At 42.9% G+C, this 23,788-nt stretch overlaps 1 long non-coding RNA gene across 1 annotated transcript in view; it reads right to left on the reverse strand.

Annotated features, from left to right (window-relative positions):
* The window catches only part of LOC126175044 (uncharacterized), a 309,906-nt gene that overhangs the window by 90,803 nt on the left and 195,315 nt on the right, over positions 1 to 23,788 (reverse strand). Inside the window, exon 3 of the long non-coding RNA XR_007535515.1 lies at positions 12,580 to 12,645. This is a non-coding gene — a long non-coding RNA (uncharacterized LOC126175044). The remainder of the gene's footprint in view (positions 1 to 12,579; positions 12,646 to 23,788) is intronic.

Raw genomic sequence — 23,788 nt, forward strand, 5'->3', positions numbered from 1 at the left:
CGACTAATGGTGTGGGATTACACAAAATGTCCCAGGGAGTCCATTACTTCTCTGATGACAGGCCCAGATGCGATGCGGTTTCGATGCGCTTCGTGCAATACAGGGCTGTACTCGTTTGCGGAGGTAAGACATAGTCCACGGAAACCCTGAGGACGTGTGTGCCTGTCCTCACGTCCCCTGCAGTCCCCCATGGGCCACAGTCGCATCCGAATGCCTAACAATTGGAGATATTGGAGATTCGACCAGCCGGACAAATGAAAGCTCACAAGAACGACACTTTCAAATTCTGTCAGGTACTGATAATGCTATCTCACACGAGTGCACAGCACCTATATGTCCTTCACAGCGATGTCTCAAGAACTGACGCTGTTCAAGCTCCTTATATACTCTACCAGGCCCTGTGACAACACTAAACACGAACAACACTAAAGTGCTATGGTGGCCGTTCTAGCTGTCAGAGCAGTGCAGCTCTGTAGTCATTTACATACTCTACAATGGTGTGTACGAGTAAGAATTTCAATTGCCATCTGACTATGTCTTCTGGATATCTCAACTACATACACCTTGCAATCAAAAGCATCCGGACACGTAATTGAAAATGACTTACAAGTTCGTGGCGCCCTCCATCGGTAATTCTGGAATTTAAAATGGTGTTGGCCCACCCTTAGCCCTGATGACAGCTTCCAATCTCGCAGGCATACGATCAATCAGGTGAGGATTGGGGAATGGCAGCCCATTCTTCACGGAGTGCTGTAATGAGGAGAGATATCGATGTCGGTCGGTGAGGCCTGGCATGAAGTCGGCGTTCCAAAACATCCCATACGTATTCTATAGAATTCAGGTCAGGACTTTGTGCAGGACAGTCCACTACAGGGATGTTATTGTCGTGTAACCACTCCGCCACAGGCCGTGCAATATGAACAGGTGCTCGATCGTGTTGAAAGATGCAATCGCCATCCCCGAATTGCTCTTCAACAGTGGAAAGCAAGAAGGTGCTTAAAACATTAACGTAGGCCTGTGCTGTGATAATGCCACGCAAAACAACAAGGGGTGTAAACCCCATCCATGGAAAACACGACCACACCACCGCCTCCGAATTTTGCTGTTGGCATTTCACACGTTGGCAGATGACGTTCACCGGGCATTCATTCACCATGCCCACACCCTGCCATCGGATCACCACATTGTGTACCGTGATTCGTCACTCCACACAACGTTTTTCTTCTGTTCAATCGTACAATGTTTACGCTCCTTACACCAAGCGAGGCGTCGTTTGCCATTTATTGGCGTGATGTGTGGCTTATGAGCAGTTTTCTCACCTCCCGCCTAACTGACATAGTACTTGCAGTGGATCCTGTGTGATGGTCTAGATAGGTGTCTGCCTAGTACACATTACGACCCTTTTCGACTGTCGGCGCTCTCTGTCAGTCAACACACGAGGGCAGCCTGTACGCTTTTGTGCTGTACGTGTCCCTTCACGTTTCTACCTCAGTATCACATCGGAAACAGTGGATCTAGGGATGTTTAGGAGTGTGAAAATCTCGCGTATGGGCGTATGACAAGTGACACCCAGTCACCTGACCACGTTCGAAATCCTTGTGTTCCGCGGAGCGCCACATTCTGGTCTCTCACGATGTCTAATGACTACTGAGGTCGCTGATAAGGAGTGCCAGGCAGTAGGTGGCACCACAATGCACGTAATATGAAAGACGTATGTATTTCGGGGTGTCCGGGTACTTTTGGTCACATAGTGAAAACGCTTAAGACAGTTCTGTTCCTCAGAGGCATAATGACATGGCTAGTCGAATCTTAATCCTTTCAACTGCAGCAACATTAGCCTGTCAGTTTATATATTAATTATTAACTGTACCCGGCCACGCATTGGTGTGGCTCAGTCTGCTTAAATTGAAAAGAAAGAAAAGAGAAACCACATGTTTGTAATATGCATGGGAACTAGGTATATGTCCTAACTTTCTTCTATACCCAGTCTCTGTCCACCTCCCCCTCACCCATTCTTTGTCCCTCTTCTTCTTCCGCCCCCTCTCTCTGTCAATTTCCTCCTTCCCTTTTTTATGTGTCCATTTCCTTCCACCCTTCTGTCCATCTTCTCTTCTCCTCTCTCTCTTCCGTTGAGCCTCGTTTATTGTTACTGCAAATTCAAACTCTGTAGTAGTAATCATAAATCAATAAGCTATAAATACAATTTTCCTCTCTGCTAACAACGTTTCACTTGTTTTATTACAATAACGTGTAAAAATTTGAAGTAGATCACAAAGGTACATTTTCAGATTTTTGTGTCAAAATTTCAAAGCAATCAATGAAGAACTTTCGGAGATTTGACATATTGAAGAAACGAACATTACCTCTGCACTTATATAGAAAATGAACATGTTCCTAATCATACGTCTCCCAAAGTTTTTGACCTTTTACTTTGACATTTTGACACAACATTCCATTGGTATACAAGTGCGTTTTTTACCTATTTTTGAAATATATGTAATACATAAATATATAAATTTAATAATACGGAAACATTGCTACAAAAATGTCAAAAAGATATGCATATGTCTAATGCATCGTACATCAAAGAATTAAATACCTAAAAACACACCTGTATTAGAATGCAGCGTCATGTCAAAGTTTCAGAACGACCAGTCAAGAACTTTCGGAGATACACGAAACGAACATTTTCATTTTTATTTACACAGATTAATGAAACACTTCATCCAAACTTTAATACAAGTGATTACTCCCACTTCGCTGTCGCTTCTGTTAAGTATTAGTTTCCTTCCATGCTTCGTTCTCTGGTAGGTGATACATGAGGATTCACAAGATTGCGCCGTCTGGATTCGAACTACAGCCATTGCGCTACGACAGTGATTCCCAACCATTCTTAGACCATTGCTCCTGAGTTCAATCAGACATTAGGTAATACCGCTGCCCTCCCCCCCTCCCCCCTACCATCTGTTGTCCCCCTCTCCCCCACATTATCACCAACTTTAGCACCTCAATAAACTGTAGAATGCAAGACTTTTCTTGGAACAGTTTTATTTTTAAAATGACGAAAGATATTTAGTTTGCACATGTGTGTGTGTGTGTGTGTGTGTGTGTGTGTGTGTGTGCGTGTGTGTGTGTGTGTGTGTGCGTGCGTGTATGCGCGCGCGCACGCGAATAACGAAGGAATTCGTGGTGCATCGCAAGTGCTACCCACAACGTCTTCTCGGACAAATAAGGTAACTAAGCACAGTGAGGGTAAATACTTTCTACAAAACATGCTTCCCCTGCATTACTCCTGTCCGTTGCGGCAGTTGCTTGACCTGCACAGTGCAATCCCATTTAAAATCAAACAAGTCCAGATGTGTGCGCTATACTTAATGTTCGTAAATCACTTTATTGCTGCACTAATTACTTCTGAACTCGCAGAAATTGGACAACTTCAGGCTGTTAATGTTTTATGTCTAACCATAATAATAATAAGCAACAGAAAGATTCACATTAAGCAGAAAGGAAGGAGGAAGGGGATCTATCGATATAAAAAACCTACATTATGGACAGGTAGACAATTTAAGAAAATTCTTTCTAGAACGAGCAGAAACTAGCAAAATACACAAAGCAATCACTCATATAAATACATCGGCTACACCACTGCAATTTCATAACCACTTCTACAACCCTTTAGATCACATAACATCAACAGATACGAAGAAAGTAAATTGAAAAAAGAAAACACTACATGGCAAGCACCCGTATCATCTAACACAGCCACACATCGATCAAGACGCAGCCAACACATGGCTAAGAAAAGGCAATATACACAGTGAGACGGAAGGATTCATGATTGCAATACAGGATCAAACAATAAACACCAGATATTACAGAAAGCATATTATTAAAGATCCCAATACCACAACAGATAAATGCAGACTTTGCAAACAACAAATAGAAACAGTAGATCACATCACAAGCGGATGTACAATACTTGCAAATACAGAATACCCCAGAAGACATGACAATGTAGCAAAAATAATAAATCAACAGCTTGCCTTACAACATAAACTTATAAAACAACACGTTCCCACATACAAGTATGCACCACAAAATGTACTGGAGAATGATGAATACAAATTATACTGGAACAGAACCATTATAACAGATAAAACAACACCACATAACAAACCTGACATCATACTCACCAATAAAAAGAAGAAATTAACACAACTAATCGAAATATCCATACCCAATACAACAAATACAAAAAAGAAAACAGGAGAAAAAATTGAAAAATACATCCAACTGGCTGAGAAAGTCAAGGACATGTGGCATCAGGATAAAGTTGACATTATACCAATTATACTATCAACTACAGGAGTCATACCACACAATATCCACCAGTACATCAATGCAATACAGCTACATCCAAACTTATATATACAACTACAGAAATCCGTAATTATTGATTCATGTTCAATTACCCGAAAGTTCCTAAATGCAATATAACATATACCGTACAGTTAAAAGGAAGTCACGCTTGATCAAGGTCCGCGTCACTTTCCATTTTTGACCGGACATAACGTCTGAGAAAAGAAAGAAATAATAATAAAACTGTATACAGCACTATAGCAGCATTTATGTAATTACTGATATGTCAAGCTGTCAATTAAGTCATTTATCTGTTTCGAAGCGAGTAATGAAACATTTTCTGGACTGCTGCAGGTACTGTCTACAACTTGTAGGGGACGCTTTCTTGAGATATTTAGCATTTGTTAAGTACACACATCAAAAAAAGTTTTGCATCACCTCGGTTCAGAGAGTTCTGGAACCTCTACAGAAAATTGGAATTGTGATCAACATAAACATCATTTCCGCCCTTTTTATTGCTCACGAAAACCACACATTGCATGTTGTAGCATCATACAGCGAGACCTTCAGAGGTGGTGGTGCAGACTGCTGTACACACCGGTACCTCTAATACCCAGTAGCACGTCCTCTTGCACTGATGCATGCCTGTATTCGGCGTGGTATACTATTCACCAGTTCATCAAAGCACTGTTGGTCCAGATTGTCCCATTCCTCAACGGCGATTCGGCGTAGATGCCGCCGAGTGGTTGGTAGGCCACGTCGTCAGCAAGCAGCCCTTTTCAATCTGTCCCAGGCCTGTTCGATAGGGTTCACATCTGGAGAACATGATGGCCACTTAGTCGAGCGATGTCGTTATCCTGAAGAAAGTCATTCGCAAGGTGTGCACGATGGAGGCGGAATTGTCGTCCATGAAGACGAATGCCTCGCCATTATGCTGCCGATATGGCTGCACTATCGGTCGGAGGATAGCATTCACGTATCGTACAGGCGTGAAGGCGGCTTCCATGACCACCAGCGGCGTACGTCGGCCCCACATAATGCCACCCAAAAACAGCAGGGAACCTCCACAATTCTGCCCTCGTGGACACTGTGTCTAAGGTGTTCAGGCTGACTGGATTGCCTCCAAACACGGCTCCGACGATTGTCTGGTTGAAGGCCTATGCGACAGTCATCGGTGAAGAGAACGTGATGCCAATCCTGAGCTGTCCTTTCAGCATGTTGTTGGGCCCATCTGTACCGCGCGGTATGGTGTCGTAGTTTCAAAGATGGACCTCGCCATGAACGTCGGGAGTGAAGTTGCGTATCATGCAGCCTATTGTGCACTAAAAATGGTTCAAATGGCTCTGAGCACTATGGGACTCAACTTCTGAGGTCATCAGTCCCCTAGAACTTAGAACTACTTAAACCTAACTACCTAAGGACATCACACACATCCATGCCCGAGGCAGGATTCGAACCTGCGACCGTAGCGGTCTCGCAGTTCCAGACTGTAGCGCCTAGAACCGCTCGGCCACTCTAGCCGGCTATTGTGCATTGTTTGATGTCCTGTGGCTGCACGAAAAGCATTATTCAACATGGTGGCGTTGCTATCAGCGTTCCTCCGACCCGTAATCCGTACGTAGTGGTCATCCAGTGTAGTTCTTGGGCGGCCTGTGCGAGGCATGTCATCGACCGTTCCTGTCTCTCTGTAAATCATCCATGTCCGAATAATATCGCTTTGGTTCACTCTGAGGCGGCTAGATACTTCCCATGTTGAGAGCCCCCTTCCTGGCACAAAGTAACAATACGGACGCGATCGAACCGCGGTATTGGCCGTCTAGGCATGGTTGAACTGCAGACAATACGAGCCGTGTACCTCCTTGCCGGCCGGGGTGGCCGAGCGGTTCTAGGCGCTACAGTCTGGAACCACGCGTCCGCTACGGTCGCAGGTTCGAATCCTGCCTCGGGCATGGATGTGTGTGATGTCCTTAGGTAGTTAGGTTTAAGTAGTTCTAAGTTCTAGGGGACTGATGACCTCAGAAGTTAAGTCCCATAGTGTTCAGAGCTATTTTTTCGTGTACCTCCTTCCTGGTGGAATGACTGGAACTGATCGGCTGTTGGACCCCCTCCGTCTAATAGGCGCTGCTCATGCATGGTTGTTTACATCTCTGGGCGGGTTTAGTGACATCTCTGAACAGTCAAAGGGACTGTGTCTGTGATACAATATCCACAGTCAACGTCTGTCTTCAGGAGTTCTGGGAACCGCGGTAATAGATAACTTTTTTATTTGTGTATATATCTCCTTTTTATTATCAGCGATGTACGGGACAAGGCGCAACATATGTGTGTAGTGGGTGGACTATGTGAGGAACCTGTAACCTCCACCGCATCAGTGCTACTAATTGAGAAAAAGTAATTATTGATAACTTATATAATCAACATCAGAGTCTGGCAAAAATTGTGATGATAATAATGATGTCCTGAAAATAATTCAGTTTCGTGAGTGAAACAGAACCAAATCGTCCAGTTTTTACCCCTCAGAAAATTTAATTTTACCCCTCATGGGGTAGTTCCGGCGTTTTCCGCTGCGCCATCTCGCTCGATAAGCGACAGAACAGGGGTCGTTAGAAACTGCAGAAAATCAGCTCCGAGTGCTGCTCCTCCGGCGTCTGCGTTGCGAAGACTGACGTAAGCGTTCCCGGAGGGCCTTTGTTTGCATGGGTGCGGACAGCTGAGGAGATGGAGTCAATTGGCGGCGATGCAGCACTCCTGTCAGCACTCGCCGGCTGGCAGCCTGCTGACGGCACCGAGCCGTGTTGTAACTGCGCACCACCCCGGCGCACGGCCCGCTCAGGGACGCTGCCGGCGACTCGCCGGCGCAAGTGCCGTTAGCCGGCGTTCTGTCACGTCCTTTGCAACACGAGCTAAGCCACTGCTACTACGCCGATACGGAGGTTAAGTTGTTCTTTTACACGTTTCTGGAACTTTTCACGAAGATGTATTCAGGTGTTATTCATTTGGAAAATACTCTTGATAGAGTCAGGTGCTTGTACTAAGAAGACATAGCAATAACTAAAGAGAAAATAGTTTTTATTCAGTTTCAGTTGCATATTTTTACAGTATGATTAGTTTTGATCTCCCCAGATGATCTTAAGAGGTACACTGAAGAGCCAAGGAAACTGATACACCTGTATAATATCGTGTAGCGGCCTCGCAAGCACGCAGAAGTGCCTTAACACTACTTGGCATGTACTCGACTAATGTCTGTAGTAGTGCTCGAGGTAATTGACACCATGAACCATGCAGGGCTGTCCATAAATCCGTAAGAGTGCGAGGGCGTGGAGACCTCTTCTGAACAGCACGTTGCAAGGCGTTCCAGATATGCTCAATAATGTTCATGTCTGTGGATTCTGGTGACCATTGGAAATATTTAAACTCAGAAGAGTGTTCCTGGAGCCACTCTGTAGTAATTATGTACGTGTGGGGGGTCGCATTGTCCTGCTGCAATTGCCCAAGTCCGTCGGGATGCACAAAGGACATGAATGGATACAGGTGATCAGACAGTATGCTTACGTACATGTCAGCTGTCAGAGTCGTATCTAAACATATCAGGGGTCCCATTTGACTCCAACAGCACGCGCCGCACACCAATACAGAGCCTCCTCCAGCTTTAACAATCCCCTGCTGACATGCAGGCTCCATGGATTCATGGGGTTGTCTCCGTACCCGTACACGTCCATCTGCTCCATGCAATTTGAAACGAGACTCTTCCGACCAGGCAATGTGTTTCCAATCGTCAACAGTCAAATATCAAGTGTTGGCGAGCCCATGTGAGGCATAAAAAAATGATTCAAATCGCTCTGAGCACTATGGGGCTTAACATTTGAGGTCATCAGTCCCTTAGAACTTAGAACTACTTGAACCTAACTAACCTAAGGACATCACACACATCCATGCCCAAGTCAGGATTCGAACCTGCGACGTAGCGGTCGCGCGGTTCCGGACTGAAGAACCTAGAACCGCTCGGCCACAATGGCCGGCCAGCCGAGGCCTAAAGCTGTGTCATGTAGTCATCAACGGTACATGAGTGGGCTTTAGGCTCCGAAGGCCCATATCGATGATGCGTCGTTCAATGGTTCGCACGCTGACACTTACTGGTGACCCAGCACTGAATTCTGCAGAAATTTGCGGAAGGGTTGCACTTCTGTGACGCTGAACGATTCTTTTTACTCGTCGTTGGTTGCGTTCTTGTAGGATCTTTTTCCGGCCGCGGCGATGTCGGAGATTGGATGTTTTACCCGATTGCTCATGTTCACGGTACACTCGTAAAATGGTCGTACGGGAAAATCCCTCTTCATCGCTACCTGTCCCATCGCTCCTGCGCCGACTATAACACTGTGTTCAAACTCACTTAAATCCTGACAACCTGCAGCAGTAACCGCCTGACAGCTGCGCCAGACACTTGTTGTCTTGTACAGGCGTTGCCGACCGCAGTTCCATATTCTGCCTGTTTACATATCTCTGTATTTGAATGCGCATGCCTATAGCAGTTTCTTTAGCGCTTCAGTGTATGAGCTTGCGTCAGCAACCCGTCATGTCTGTATCGGCACTACATATCAGAATGATGTGTTTTTGCGATACACGCATCCGAATAATGGGTAGTTCTCATACAGACATTGTGGATTGCTGACGCAACTACACAGATCTGAAGACGGTCCAGGGACATCAGAACTAGTCATACCGCACACAATTGCAACTGAGACTGGAAAGAAACGATTTACAGGGTTTCCCAAGAGGAATTGCCAGTATTCAAAAATACGACAGTAACCATCATTCGAAGAATAAAAAGTCTAGTGAGCATGCAAAAAATGTGTAGTAAATAAGGGTTCTATATTTCAAACCTTAAGAACTGTGAGCACCACTTCATCTTCGATACTACGAAACGAATTTCTTCTTCTGAAAGCTCTTTGCTTCACGTATTTTGGAATGATGTAGTATAGGCCAAAACAAGACAAAAAATTTCCAGTAAACATTGGCTCTAAAATGCTTACTTTAAGACCAACGAGCACTTGTTCATTTGCGCTGATGTGAAACATACTCTTCTACTGAACAAGTGCTCGCAGCTCTTAAGGTAAGCATTTTAGACCCAATGTTTACTGGACTATTTTGCTTCCAGTGATCGTTCTTGTCATATCTCTGAATAGCGACCATTCTTCCTGGGACATCCAGTATATTTTGTCTTTATTTTCTTTTCCTTTTGTCACTGCCCTGTAGACCAGTGTAAGGAGGTGACAAATATATTGTCCCGCGTACTTACGTAAGATGACTACTCGCTAAAAGCAGGACACCTCTCGGTCAGGCACTAATTTCTAACTGACGCAATAGGTACATTACAATGCAGGTTCGGTATATCTCAACGGTTTACAAATATATCATTTCCTTTCATTAAATCTTGACTCATTTTGCCCCCATCAAGCCATCAATTTGATTTTATTGTTTTTGGGTTGTTTCATTTTTGTGGTATGTCCTGTACGCATCGTTCTGATACCAAGAATTATCTTTTGCTATATTCGTCATGCAGCGTAAGTCATAGACTGGATTTGCAATAAAAATATATTTATTGTCTAGAATAACCTCCACTACCAGTCACAACTGAATGTGATTTATTTAAGATACGGCCGGTTTCGGGCTTGTGTCCATCTTCAGGTGGTTATACATTTTACTGTTTCCACACTCAGAGTTGGAGTTCACTGTGTAAATAAAAGGTATATTACGTGATGGTGCCTAAATAGAGACAAGAGAAAGAATTGGAAGTGGCGAAGTGACATGTGTTGAAACCATTAGCTGGGGTCTCCAAATCGTTAAGTGCACATTTGTCTTATTTTTTTTACAAACACATTTCTATTTTCACATATCAGCTGCACATTTGTCACCAGAGTAATTATATGAAATGTCATAATACGCCTTTAACTCTGTATACATTTTAGATCTTAATAACCGTAAGTAAGACATGATCTGTCAACATCAAACGTATTTACATTGGAATACAGACGTTATATCACAGTTGCGAGTTCATTTCTTATCTACACTTATTGACATCTAAAGTGCCATTACTGTGTGAAAGGAGTAATATGGAATTCAACTATAGCGACAAATGTGCAGTTAATGTGTGGTTCCACAATCATATAACAATTTTCACTTTCGAAATTTGTAATGTGGCAGTTCAAATACTATGAGAAAAAAGTGCACTTAGCGTGTTTTTAAAAAGCGGGACAAATGTTCAGTTACGATTTGGATACTCCAACTGTATGTAACTAAACTAATACTTTCAACACCTGTCACTTCGCCACCTCGAGTTCTTTCACTTGTTTCTATTAAGTCAACATCACATAATTTGCCTTTAATTCAAACTGTAAACTCCAACATCTAATGTGGAAACTTGGGAACGTATAATCACACAGAGCTGTCCGCCCATAGTAGCTGAGTGTAAGCGCGACGGAATGTCATACCTAACGGCCCGGGTTTGATTCCCGGCTGGGTCGGAGATTTTCTCCGCTCAGGGACTGGGTGTTGTGTTGTCCTAATCATCATCATTTCATCCCCATCGACACGCAAGTCGCCGAAGTGGCGTCAACTCGAAAGACTTGCACCAGGCGAACGGTCTACCCGACGGGAGGCCCTAGCCACAAGGCATTTAATGTCATCAGACACAGATGACCAAAAGCCCCAAACCGATCGTATCTTAAACAATAAATCACCTTCAGATTTGACTGGCAGTGGATCACATTCTTATCCCCATAAAGGAGCAGCCACGGAGTTCATGAATAAAAATTCACAAAATAAATGAATAAAAATACACAAAATAAATGTGGTTATTTTATTACTATTAAAAATTTGTACGTTTGCAGCCCAAAGGAGAATAAAGCAAAAACTGATAAATGTACTTGTACTGGGATATGCTGTAATTAATTTGGTTTTCTTTTTTCTTTTTTTTTCTTTTTGCGAGTGCAGCTATCAATAAATTGGTAACAACTGTACTCACGTATTGGCTACGAGCAGCTGCATTCGTACAAAGAGATAGTCGATGAGAGTGCCACGTAACCTGCACTCCCTGTTACTATAGAAGTGGCTGATAGTAAGTGTTGCTTTTCAGGACCAGAAAAACAGAATCCATTTTATGCATTACGTCCTCTTTCACCTGCTTGTTGGTCAGATTCGTTGAATATTCCGTGAAAAGTATGTAAACTGATTGTTAACAAAGATCATGCTTAATAATCCACGTATAGCGCTATTCAACCCTTTGGTCGTATACATAGGGGGAAATCTTTGCATCAAACGTCTAGGGGTGATAGATCACATCATGGGGAACACTTTAGTTACAGACAAAATGTTCACAGACGCTTCCCGACGACATCAGCGTCTTTTGTAATTGGTTATGTCCCTGGGAGACAGCAGTAGGCACACAGCAACATGCGTATACAATGTGTGTTGCCTATAATCCAGTTATCTGCTACGCGTGTAGGGGGTCGGCTGAGCAAAATTAAAGTTCATGATTAGCTTCTAAAACATCTTTCTCCCTTTAGAGACTTTCGTCCTTAACATTTTCTTGTTTAAAATCACTCGATCAATTTATTGGGTTAGTCAGTATGCAGATGCAACACACCTGGTTAGTAGACGCTGCTAGATCGATGAAATCTCGTCATCCCAGGGCTGGTCACTTTAATGAAAAGACGCCAAGAGTCGACAGAAAGCGTCAGCGCACATTTTGCGTAACAAAAGTTGTTCTTCATGACACTATCTATCAACCCTAGACGTTTGACGCAAAGACCCTGAATAATCGCGCCGTACACACACTACCATATAAAACTGTTTCTAGTAAGTGTAGAGATGTAGCTGTTGGTTCTAGTGGGTGTTACTTCCTCTCATATTTTTATGAAAGAAACTGTCTGTTGACATGAGAAGCGTTAGGAAGGAGCCACCTGTAAGGACATAATTGCGACTGGGAAAGTAACATGGCGAAAAAAATCTTAGAACTAAACAGGCAAAGAACGAATTATCCAAACCAGTGTGGAAATACTGAACGCTAGCCCAGTATCATATAGCACCGCCAAGTCTCTAATTCGCAGGAGTCTCTGCTTGAAAATATATCTCGTAAAGAAAAATAAGGTCTCGACGCTTGCGAGGAAAACTCTGCAGTAGGGTCTACAGACTATAAAACAATAACGAAGTGTGTTTCCTTACCTTTAACGAAGAAAGTTTTGCTCAGTAGCTCACAAACAAGTCAGCGGTCCTGTACAGATGCGGAACCTGAAACAAGTGAATTGCTCTCATTCAGACTTGTGTAACAACTATCAACTTAACTGAGCATTGCAGAAGCAAAGAGCCTCTCCCAAAAAATATATACACACTGTCTGACACGGCGGGGTCAGGGATTTTCTCTGCCTCGTGATGACTGGGTGTTGTGTGATGTCCTTAGGTTAGTTAGGTTTAAGTAGTTCTAAGTTCTAGGGGACTGATGACCATAGACGTTAAGTCCCATAGTGCTCAGAGCCATTTGAACCATTTTTGAACTCTCTGACAAAAAAAGTGAAGCACCCAGAAGACATGGTCGGATGTGAATCTAACTTCGTGCACGATCACATCATCAGCAGGTACGTTAATGATTATAGAGTTGCATTTCTATGGCATACACAGAACGGCCATCAGAGTGTGTTCGTAGTGTTCGTGTTTAATGTTGTTACAGGGCCCGGTAAGGTATATAAGGTACGTGAACAGTGTCAGATGTTGAGTGATCGCTGTGAAGGACACGAATTTGCCGTGTACTCGTGTGAGACAATATCATCAGTACGTGACGGAGTTTGGAAGGGGCTCACTCTCGGTCTCAGTTTGGGCGGCTGGTGGAATAGTGCAGTAGCCAAACATGTGAGGCTTTCGGATGTCACTGTGGACCCATGTTGAACAGCATACCCGGACGCATACACCCTAACTGAGCATAGGAAGGTCTGGCATGATCAGTCAACAAGCAATCATAGCTAGCTCGGGTCGTCTGGAGTTTCCACTACATGTTCCGTGTTGAACTACATCACATTATGGCAGGACTAAAGACTAGACCAATTTTTTGTTTAATGTAATGAGAAAATGGTTCTCCTTTCCAATTTTTTGGATTGTATTTAAGTATAAGAGACAATTAGTTAATTTCATGTTCGATTAATCATTTGTTAGATTAATAATAGTGATGTGGAACGAGTCATTTTACATTCACGTTGCACATTCATATGTAAATATTCCTACATGTTGCCGACATGTAAGATTTGTTTACTTTTTTTTAAAATACAGGTGGGACTTATTAATTGCTACCCACTACCTTTTACATATTACAAAAACAGAATTTTTTCTATTGAATAGACGAAATGTCAGAGTATTTTTCAGTTTGTTTTCGAATTGAATTTCGCTGACTGTAAGACATTCTATATGACTGAGTAGGTGATTAAAAATTCTAATCATGCATATACATCTACATGACTGCTTGAACTGTTAGGTGCCTGGTAGAGGTTTCATCGAACCGTCAACAAAATATTTTCGCATTCGGGGGAGAAATTTTGAAATTTCGTGTAAAGATCTCGCCGCAACGAAGAACGCCTTTGTTATAATGCTTGCCTCCCCAACTCGCGTATCATATCTGTACCACATTTCGCGATAATACAAAACGAGCTGCCCTTCTTTGAACTGTTTCGATATCCCCCGTCAATCCTATCTTGTAAGGATCCCATTCTGCGCAGCAATATTCCAGAAGAGGACGGACAAGCGTAGTGTAGGTAGTCTCTTTAGCAAACTTGTTGCATCTTCTAAGTGTCCTGCCAATAAAATGCAGTCTTCGATTCGTCTTCCCCACGACATTATCTATGTGATCGTTGCAATTTAAAGTGTTCGTAGTTGTAATTCCTCGGTATTTAAGTGAATTCACAACCTTTACATTTGCATGTTTTATCTTATAACCAAATTTGCATCCCTTTTTGAACTGAAAACACCTTTAATGTGGAATAAAGAATGTAATTTTTTTGTTCTGATATTGTAATTATGTACATCATTGTTCTTTTTGAACTCTAGTAGGTTATGTAAAAGAAACTTCATGAGTAATAAATGTACTGTGAATCAGTAGTGAAAATGCTTAACTTCTTAAACAGCTGTCTATAAGACGATCGTGAGTTGAGCGCCAGACATTATTCTGAACAATGAAGACGGAACGTTATTCTATCTGACGCTGCTGAATGAAAATACGCAAAGTATGTTAACTTACTGCTTTGTCTTTCGGAAAGGTCTGCAATAAACCGTAATACGAATGTGGGTGGAATAAGTTATTTTGGAAGTTCCAAAACTTGTTTTTCTACTTTAATTTTTTATCAATGTGACACCAAAAAGTTATGGTTTCCACCATAGTTATCATTTCCTCACTAAGTGTTACATTTAATATTAGAGATTGAGAGTGAGACCATCTGCAGAAATCCACTCAATAACACTTTCAAGAACATTATTTATCATTTCTTATGTTGGCGTATGCACACAGGTGACAAAAGTGGTGATCTACCTCCTAATATCGCGTCGGATCTCCTTTTGACCAACATAGTGCAGCAGCTAGACGTGGATTCAACAAGTTGCTGGAAATCCCCTGGAGAAATATTGAGCTATGCTGCCTTCATAGACGTCCATAATTGAGGAAGTATTGCCAGTGCAGGATTTTGTGCACTAAATGACCTTTCGACTATGTCTGATAACTTTTCGATTATATTCATGTCGGGCGATCTCGGTGACCAGATCATTCCCTCGTACTATCCAGAATCTTTTTCAAACGATTATCACCCATTGATGTGGCTCATTGCCATCCATAAAAATTCCATCGTTGTGTGGGTACATGAAGTCCATGAATGGCTGCACATGATCTCCAAATAGCCGAACCTAACCATTCCTAGTGAATGATCCATGTAAACACAGCCTACACGGTTATGAACCACGACCAGCTTGCACAGTGCCTTGTTGACAGCTTGGATTCATGGCTTCTTGGGGTCTGCGCCACATTCGAACCCTACCATCAGCACTTACCAAGCGAAATCTTGGCTCATCCGACCGGGTCACGGTCTTCCAGTCCTCTAAGGTCCAACCTATATGGTCTCGAGCCCAGGAGAAGCGCTGCATGCAATGCCGTGCTGTTAGCAAAAGCACTACCGTCGGTCGTCTGCTGCCATTAACGCCACATTTCATCGTACGTCCCATATTGATTTTACGGTTATTTTGCGCATTGTTGCTTGTCTGTCAGCACTGACAACCCTACGCAGACGCCTCTACTCCCGGTCGTTATCCGTGATGAGAGGTAATTCAAGAGATTTGGCATTCTCGGAATATCGAATTACCTGACTTCCGAAATGCAATGTCCCATGCGTCTAGTTGCAACTACCATTCCGCGTTCAGCGTCTGTTAATTTCCTTCGTGCGGCCATAATCACCTCAGAAACCGTTTCACATGAATCGTCTGAGTACAAATGACAGCTCCGACAATGCGCTGCCCTGTGATACTATCGCCATATGCATACGTGCATATCGCTATCCCGTGACTTGAGTCACCTCAGTGTATGTTTGGATTGATGACAACGCTCGTTTTGTCTCAAAGAGTGAACTAATTGTTGTTGTATATTAAATGGAAGGTCATTTGCGTATACGAGAAATAATAATGGACCTAAGATTGAGCCTTGTGGAACTCCATAATTTATTCTCCACATTCTCAAGAATCTCTCTGCTTAAACTGTTTTAATTATTAAGTAGAACATTCTGGAATCTTCTGGTAACATATGACATTCTCAACTGGTTCGATATTCTGCATGCTGTAACAGTTTGTTTTTCCCAGTTTTCACTGGCATTAGACTGGGACAAACGGACGACCATGTCCGTTTCGCCCTGTCGCCATCGGACGTCGTCCGTGAAGGGATGTTTACAATCGGTAAGAGGCAGACGGCGGAAAACGGTGGTTGGAGGGACGCCAGACCACGCACAGTGCCCACCCCTTGCGAAACGCGCAGCCAGGAATACGTGGGAGCGGACCAGCCGTCCGGTCCCTATTTTGAAAGACCTCGCGACCTTGCTCACCTACTCGTGCCCTGGGCCCGCCCCTCCACGGCAGAGGTAGAGGTCACGTCGTCACAGCCGCTGGCGACTACCTGCTGCAAGGTCTCCTTTGTTATGGGAATTCAGGACACCTATTACGCGACTGTTTCGATTCGTTACCAAACACCTGGACGAGTCGTAATGAAAAAATGTCATGCATTTATAGATACAGTTTTGAAACAGTGACGTGGTACAGGAACATCATTGCCCACATCTGGTGACACGCGGCTCTTGGTCGCGTATCTACTGCCACATCTATATTTTGCGAACCATTGTTAAGTGCATGGCACGGGGTACGTCCCACTGTACCAGTTGTTAGGGCTTCTTCCCGTTCCATTCAAGTATGGAGAGAGGGAAGAGTGATTGTTTAAATGCCTCTGTGCGTCCTGCAGTTAATCTAGTCTTGTCCTCACGATCCCTATGAGAGCGATCTGTGGGGGCTTGTAGTATATCCCTCCAGTCATCATTTAAAGCCGGTGCCAGAAACATACAGGTACATGTACATATATTTGACACAGTTACGATTAAATTACTTTTGACCAAAACTTGGCCACTTCCAGTGCATTTTCTGTTGCTTGTTGAAGATCATCTTCTGTACAAGAGACTGGGCACAATCGACACCGAAGCATGTGCCGAACTATCTGTTCTTCTCCACAGTCACACCGAATATCATTTGGATCAGTATATACCCATCTTGCCAATTTATCTTTTGATCTTCCAACTCCGGATCTAGACCAATAGCATTACACTAGTGTTCTACCAATAAATTTAAGTCTGTTACATGCTTTGCCCACGACTGAGTTTATGTGATCGTTCCACTTCATGTCCTTACTAAGTGTTACACCCAGGTATTTGTAGGATTCCAACAGTGACTCACTGATATATTCAATCGATACTGTGTTTTTACGTTTTGTGAAGTGCAAAATTTTACATTTCTGAACATTTAAAGTAAGCTGCCAGTCTCTGCAGCTCTTTGAAATCGTATCAAGATCTGACAATATTTATGCCGCCTTCGTTCGGACTGTAATTCGTTGTAGATTCCGCGTCATATACGAAAAGCCTGAGGTCACCACTAATATTGTCGGTAATATACAACACGAACAGTAAGAGTCCCAACATACTACCTTGCGGCATTTGTCGATGACTCCCCATACAAGGCAACGTGCTGCGTCCACCCAACCGAGAAATCCTCAAAACAGTCATAAATTTCATCCGACACCCCATATGAGCGAACTTTTGATAATAAGCGTAGGGGGGTGGGGGAGGGGGGGTACTGGGTCAAACGCTTTCCGGAAATCGAGAAACACTGCACCTACCTGGCTGACTGATCTATGAGTTTCAGGATGTCACGCGAGAAAAGTGCGAACCGATTTCACATGGTCTGTGTTTTCCGAAATTCCTGCTGGTTGGCATGCAGGATATCGTTTGTTCGAGACTGCACATTACTTTTGAGCTCAGGAAGTGCTCTAAGTTTCTACAACAAGTGAATGGCAAGGATGTTGCACGGTAGTTTTGTCTGCTTCCCTGCTTGTACACAGGTGTGAACTGTGCTTTCTTCCAGCTATTGAGCAGGGTTCTTTGTTCGACGGATCTACGATAGATTATAGCTGACATAAGGACTAACTTATCCGTGGACTGGGTACAGAATCTGATGTGGAGTCCATCGGACCGTTGGGCTTTGCTCAATTTTAATGATTGCAGATGTTTCTCATTATCACTAACACTAACAAGAATCATAAAAGAAGGTTGTATACCTGGAAGAATCCTGGAGATACTAAAAGGTATCAGATAGATTATATAATGGTAAGACAGAGATTTAGGAACCAGGTTTTAAATTGTAAGACATTTCCTGGGGCAAATGTGGATTCTGACCACAATCTATTGGTTATGAACTGCAGATTGAAACTGAAGAAACTGCAAAAAGGTGGGAATTTAAGGAGATGGGACCTGGATAAACTGAAAGAACCAGAGGTTGTAGAGTGTTTCAGGGAGAGCATAAGGGAAAAATTGACAGGAATGGGGGAAAGAAATACAGTAGAAGAAGAATGGGTAGCTCTGAGGGATGAAGTAGTGAAGTCAGCAGAGGATCAAGTAGGTAAAAAGACGAGGGCTAATAGAAATCCTTGGGTAACAGAAGAAATATTGAATTTAATTGATGAAAGGAGAAAATATAAAAATGCAGTAAATGAAGCAGGCAAAAAGGAATACAAACGTCTCAAAAATGAAATCGACAGGAAGTGCAAAATGGCTAAGCAGGGATGGCTAGAGGACAAATGTAAGGATGTAGAGGCTTGTCTCACTAGGGGTAAGATAGATACTGCCTACAGGAAACTTAAAGAGACCTTTGGAGAGAAGAGAACCACTTGTATGAATATCAAGAGCTCAGATGGCAACTCAGTTCTAAGTAAAGAAGGGAAGGCAGAAAGGTGGAAGGAGTATATAGAGGGTTTATACAAGGGCGATGTACTTGAGGACAATATTATGGAAATGGAAGAGAATGTAGATGAAGATGAAATGGGAGATAAGATGCTGCGTGAAGAGTTTGACAGAGCACTGAAAGACCTGAGTCAAAACAAGGCCCCGGGAGTAGACAACATTCCATTTGAACTACTGATGGCCTCGGGAGAGCCAGTCGTGACAAAACTCTACCATCTGGTGAGCACGATGTGTGAGACAGGCGAAATACCCTCAGACTTCAAGAAGAATATAATAATTCCAATCCCAAAGAAAGCAGGTGTTGACAGATGTGAAAATTACCGAACTATCAGTTTAATAAGTCACAGCTGCAAAATACTAACGCGAATTCTTTACAGACGAATGGAAAAACTGGTAGAAGCCGACCTCGGGGAAGATCAGTTTGGATTCCGTAGAAATGTTGGAACACGTGAGGCAATACTGACCTTACGACTTATCTTAGAAGAAAGATTAAGAAAAGGCAAACCTACGTTTCTAGCATTTGTACACTTAGAGAAAGCTTTTGACAATGTTAACTGGAATACTCTCTTTCAAATTCTGAAGGTGGCAGGGGTAAAATACAGGGAGCGAAAGGCTGTTTACAGTTTGTACAGAAACCAGATGGCAGTTATAAGAGTCGAGGGGCATGAAAGGGAAGCAGTGGTTGGGAAAGGAGTAATACAGGGTTGTAGCCTCTCCCCGATGTTATTCAATCTGTATATTGAGCAAGCAGTAAAGGAAACAAAAGAAAAATTCGGAGTAGGTATTAAAATTCATGGAGAAGAAGTAAAAACTTTGAGGTTCGCCGATGACATTGTAATTCTGTCAGAGACAGCAAAGGACTTGGAAGAGCAGTTGAACGGAATGGACAGTGTCTTGAAAGGAGGATATAAGATGAACATCAACAAAAGCAAAACGAGGATAATGGAATGTAGTCAGATTAAGTCGGGTGATGCTGAGGGAATTAAATTAGGAAATGAGACACTTAAAGTAGTAAAGGAGTTTTGCTATTTAGGGAGTAAAATAACCGATGATGGTCGAAGTAGAGAGGATATAAAATGTAGACTGGCAATGGCAAGGAAAGCGTTTCTCAAGAAGAGGAATTTGTTAACATCGAGTATAGATTTAAGTGTCAGGATGTCGTTTCTGAAAGTATTTGTATGGAGTGTAGCCATGTATGGAAGTGAAACATGGACGATAACTAGTTTGGACAAGAAGAGAATAGAAGCTTTGGAAATGTGGTGCTACAGAAGAATGCTGAAGATAAGGTGGGTAGATCACGTAACTAATGAGGAGGTATTGAATAGGATTGGGGAGAAGATAAGTTTGTGGCACAACTTGACTAGAAGAAGGGATCGGTTGGTAGGACATGTTTTGAGGCATCAAGGGATCACAAATTTAGCATTGGAGGGCAGTGTGGAGGGTAAAAATCGTAGAGGGAGACCAAGAGATGAATACACTAAGCAGATTCAGAAGGATGTAGGTTGCAGTAGATACTGGGAGATGAAGAAGCTTGCACAGGATAGAGTAGCATGGAAAGCTGCATCAAACCAGTCTCAGGACTGAAGACCACAACAACAACAACAACAACAACACTTATTATACCCATGTTCTCTTTGGTACGAATATTAAATTGGGGCAATATCTAGGTTTTCCTTTGTAAAGGAACATTTGAAAATGGCGCTGAGAATTTCTGCTTTTGCTTTGCTACTCTCAGTTTCAGTTCATGTCTTATCTACAAGCGACTCCACACTAACTTTGGTGTTCCTAACAGCCTTTACGTACGACCAGAATTTCTTTGGGTTTTGTGAAAAATCTTTCGCCAGTATTCTGTTGTGGTAGTCATCGAAAGCTTCACACATTGCTCTCTTCATTGCCAGACCGTTTCATTCAGCAGCTGTCTATCTATAGTTTTATTCTTCAATTTATACACCCTATGAAATGGTCTCTGTTTCTAAATTTTTTTTAACGTTGACTGTACACCACAAAGGATCTCTCCCATCATGAACTGTTCTACTGGGTACATAATTATCCAGAGCTTTGTCAACTATTCTTATAAAATTGAGCTATAATTTCTCTCCTTGCTTCTATTCTCAGTTAAAGGTTTCAAGTTACTCACTGAGATATGACACTACTGCTTCTTTGTCTCGTCTGCTGAACGTATAAATCTTTCGGCTTGTTTTAGTTGTCCTTTATACTTTGGTATTCAATGCACTCTGAGCTCATCATATCTAATATTCAGCTTAGCCCTCACAACAACTGATATTTCAGTATTATAAGCTTTCTACTTGTTTTAGTTGCCCTTTGTACTTTGGTATTCATTGTTACTATAACGGCCGCATGGTCACTGATAACAATTTCAATGCTGGGGAGGGATGGGGGAGGGGGGAAGGTGGGGGAGGGGGGGAAATTTGTCCAATGGCCGCTTCTTGGGACAAGAGGTTCGAAGCCGTCTGCGGCAGACACCTTTATCTGTATATTCATGCGCGTATTGCCTGTCTCAAAGAAAAATAATCATTTGTCCGTCTGCTACAGCAGCTTACGTTTCGTTGGGATCTGCAAGCCTTGTCTTAAGCAAGTTGTCTAAAGTCACAAGTGAACCGACCAGTAGAATTGTTTGCAGGCAGAATCGGTAAGTGAGGGGTGCATGTCCAGTGGACAAAGCAACATAATCTTCTCTTCCCCCTGGTGCTGGGACATTGTGCTGATCTTTTCATTATAGACGCTTTGTCTTGTGATAGTGAAACGATCTCTCGATGCAGCGCCATTCTGGAGTAAGATGAAATGGTCCCGTGCTTGCCTTTGCTTAACTGTGACGTGTAACGCATCAGATTTATTTCTGCGATTTAGTTTGCAGTCGCATTCAAAGCGGTCAATATTCGTTCTTTGTTCGAGTTCACAGTTTTGTTAGAAAACGTGGAAATCCAGTATCCAGTTACTGTTCACTCGTCCGAGTTTGTAAATGTTTCATCCCATTGCTTATCCACTGGCTCAATATTATTATGGCTATTATTGTAAATACGGGCTGATTTTCGTTGTCTTTTGTAAATTTACGGTCATCTAAAGTCATGTGGTCCGTTGAAGAGTGCTTGTACCGTACGTGAAATATTTTTTGAACAACGCAATATATATACATTAAGTATCAAATCATTACATGTCTTCAATTAAGAATTACATACCTGATTGAACTACATTTCACTTTCACTACAGTTCAAGCCGAGAGAAAATAAATTTTCTCCTAAGCAGTAATAGCATTCTCTTACTTTTAAATGATATTTTCAGCTAGCGACGTAAGTTCATGGTGCAGTGGAACATCAAGGTAGGTGGTTGCAGCAACGGAGACTTCGATATGTTGCTGTCACATTAGCTCAAACTTTTTGAGTTTCCTATATGTTGCAGGATACAGAGCATAAGCACTTGGATTCCACAATCTGCACCTACAACTTTACTTAGCATACATATGTAGTGAACAGCTGCTTAAGATATGTTGTAAGGATTATACTTTCTTGGTTTAGTTAATGTTAAACCTCCTTTAATTACCCTAGTTGCGATATGAGAAAGTTTCTTGCCATTATGAAATGTAAAATAAAGTTTGTCAAATTGCGTTTGTTCACTAGTAGGTCATACTTCACGTAAAGCGGGAAAATTTCAGGGCATTGGTAACCATGGTGACAATCTTCTATGAAGTCATAGGCTAAAGTTTAAAGAAGTGACAGGCTTTCAAAATGAAGAGCGAGGTCTTTAAGTTCAAACTCGAGAAACAATACTATGTCAGTCACAGGCTTTGTACAAAATCGGTCATACCAGGAAAGAAAACAGAAAAAAATTCTGCTGGGTAAAATGACTTTTCTGTCGAACTGGAGAGCACAGTGAATGTTTTCAAAATACGCTGGTGTTCAAAATTAAAGCAACAAGCTGCTGTTTCCGGATCCTGTGTCTAATACACGATATAATCATACAAACTGTCAATGGCTGTCCTTACGATCGCGTTCTGCCGGAAAGATGGCATTCCAGTCAACGGACGACCACGTCAACGATGACGTCAGGGCTCCTATCAAACATGGCGAAAGACAAAGGTCCCGAGTTCGAGTCTCGGTCCGACACACAGTTTTAATCTGCCAGGAAGTTTAAACAGGGTAGTGTTTGCCGCGTAGTTCCACACACACAGTCATAGACGGTGCAGAATGGCACAGAGAAGACGTGTACCAGGCTCTCTGCGATGGACTGCCATAGGAAGGATGGAGGCAGGACAGTCGCAAAGCTGGGCGGAGTGGCAGTGCGGTTCTAGGCGCTACAGTCTGGAACCGGGCTGCCACTACGGTCGCAGGTTCGAATCCTGCCTCGGGCATGGATGTGTGTGATGTCCTTAGGTTAGTTAGGTTTAATTAGTTCTAAGGTCTAGGCGACTGATGACCTCAGAAGTTAAGTCGCATAGTGCTCAGGGCCATTTGAACAGTCGCAAATTTATGTGGCCCGATAGCTTAAGGCGAATCGTTCTGCTGTTTCTCGGATGTGGCGACAGTATATAGAGACTGAAACTTTATTCCGAAGACTAGGGCAGGACCGACCACGTGTGACTTCAGAAAGAGAACCGTTATTTGGCTGTAAGGGCATGACGGTACCGCCTCAGTACTGCACGGCAACTGGCATCTGCCCTCACAGCATCCACTGGACGTTTTGGATCGAGGTAAAAGGTATACAGAAGGCTTCGGCAGAGTGGCCTTTACTGTCGGAGACGTGCTGTATGTCGCGTCTTCACAGAAGGAAACGTCTAGAGTTGAGTCGTTCACATGCCACCTGAACGGTCGAACAGTGGGCCAATATTCTCTTCAAAGATGAGTTCA

This window comes from Schistocerca cancellata, chromosome 3, assembly GCF_023864275.1.
Source record: "Schistocerca cancellata isolate TAMUIC-IGC-003103 chromosome 3, iqSchCanc2.1, whole genome shotgun sequence".
Lineage (NCBI taxonomy): Eukaryota > Metazoa > Arthropoda > Insecta > Orthoptera > Acrididae > Schistocerca > Schistocerca cancellata.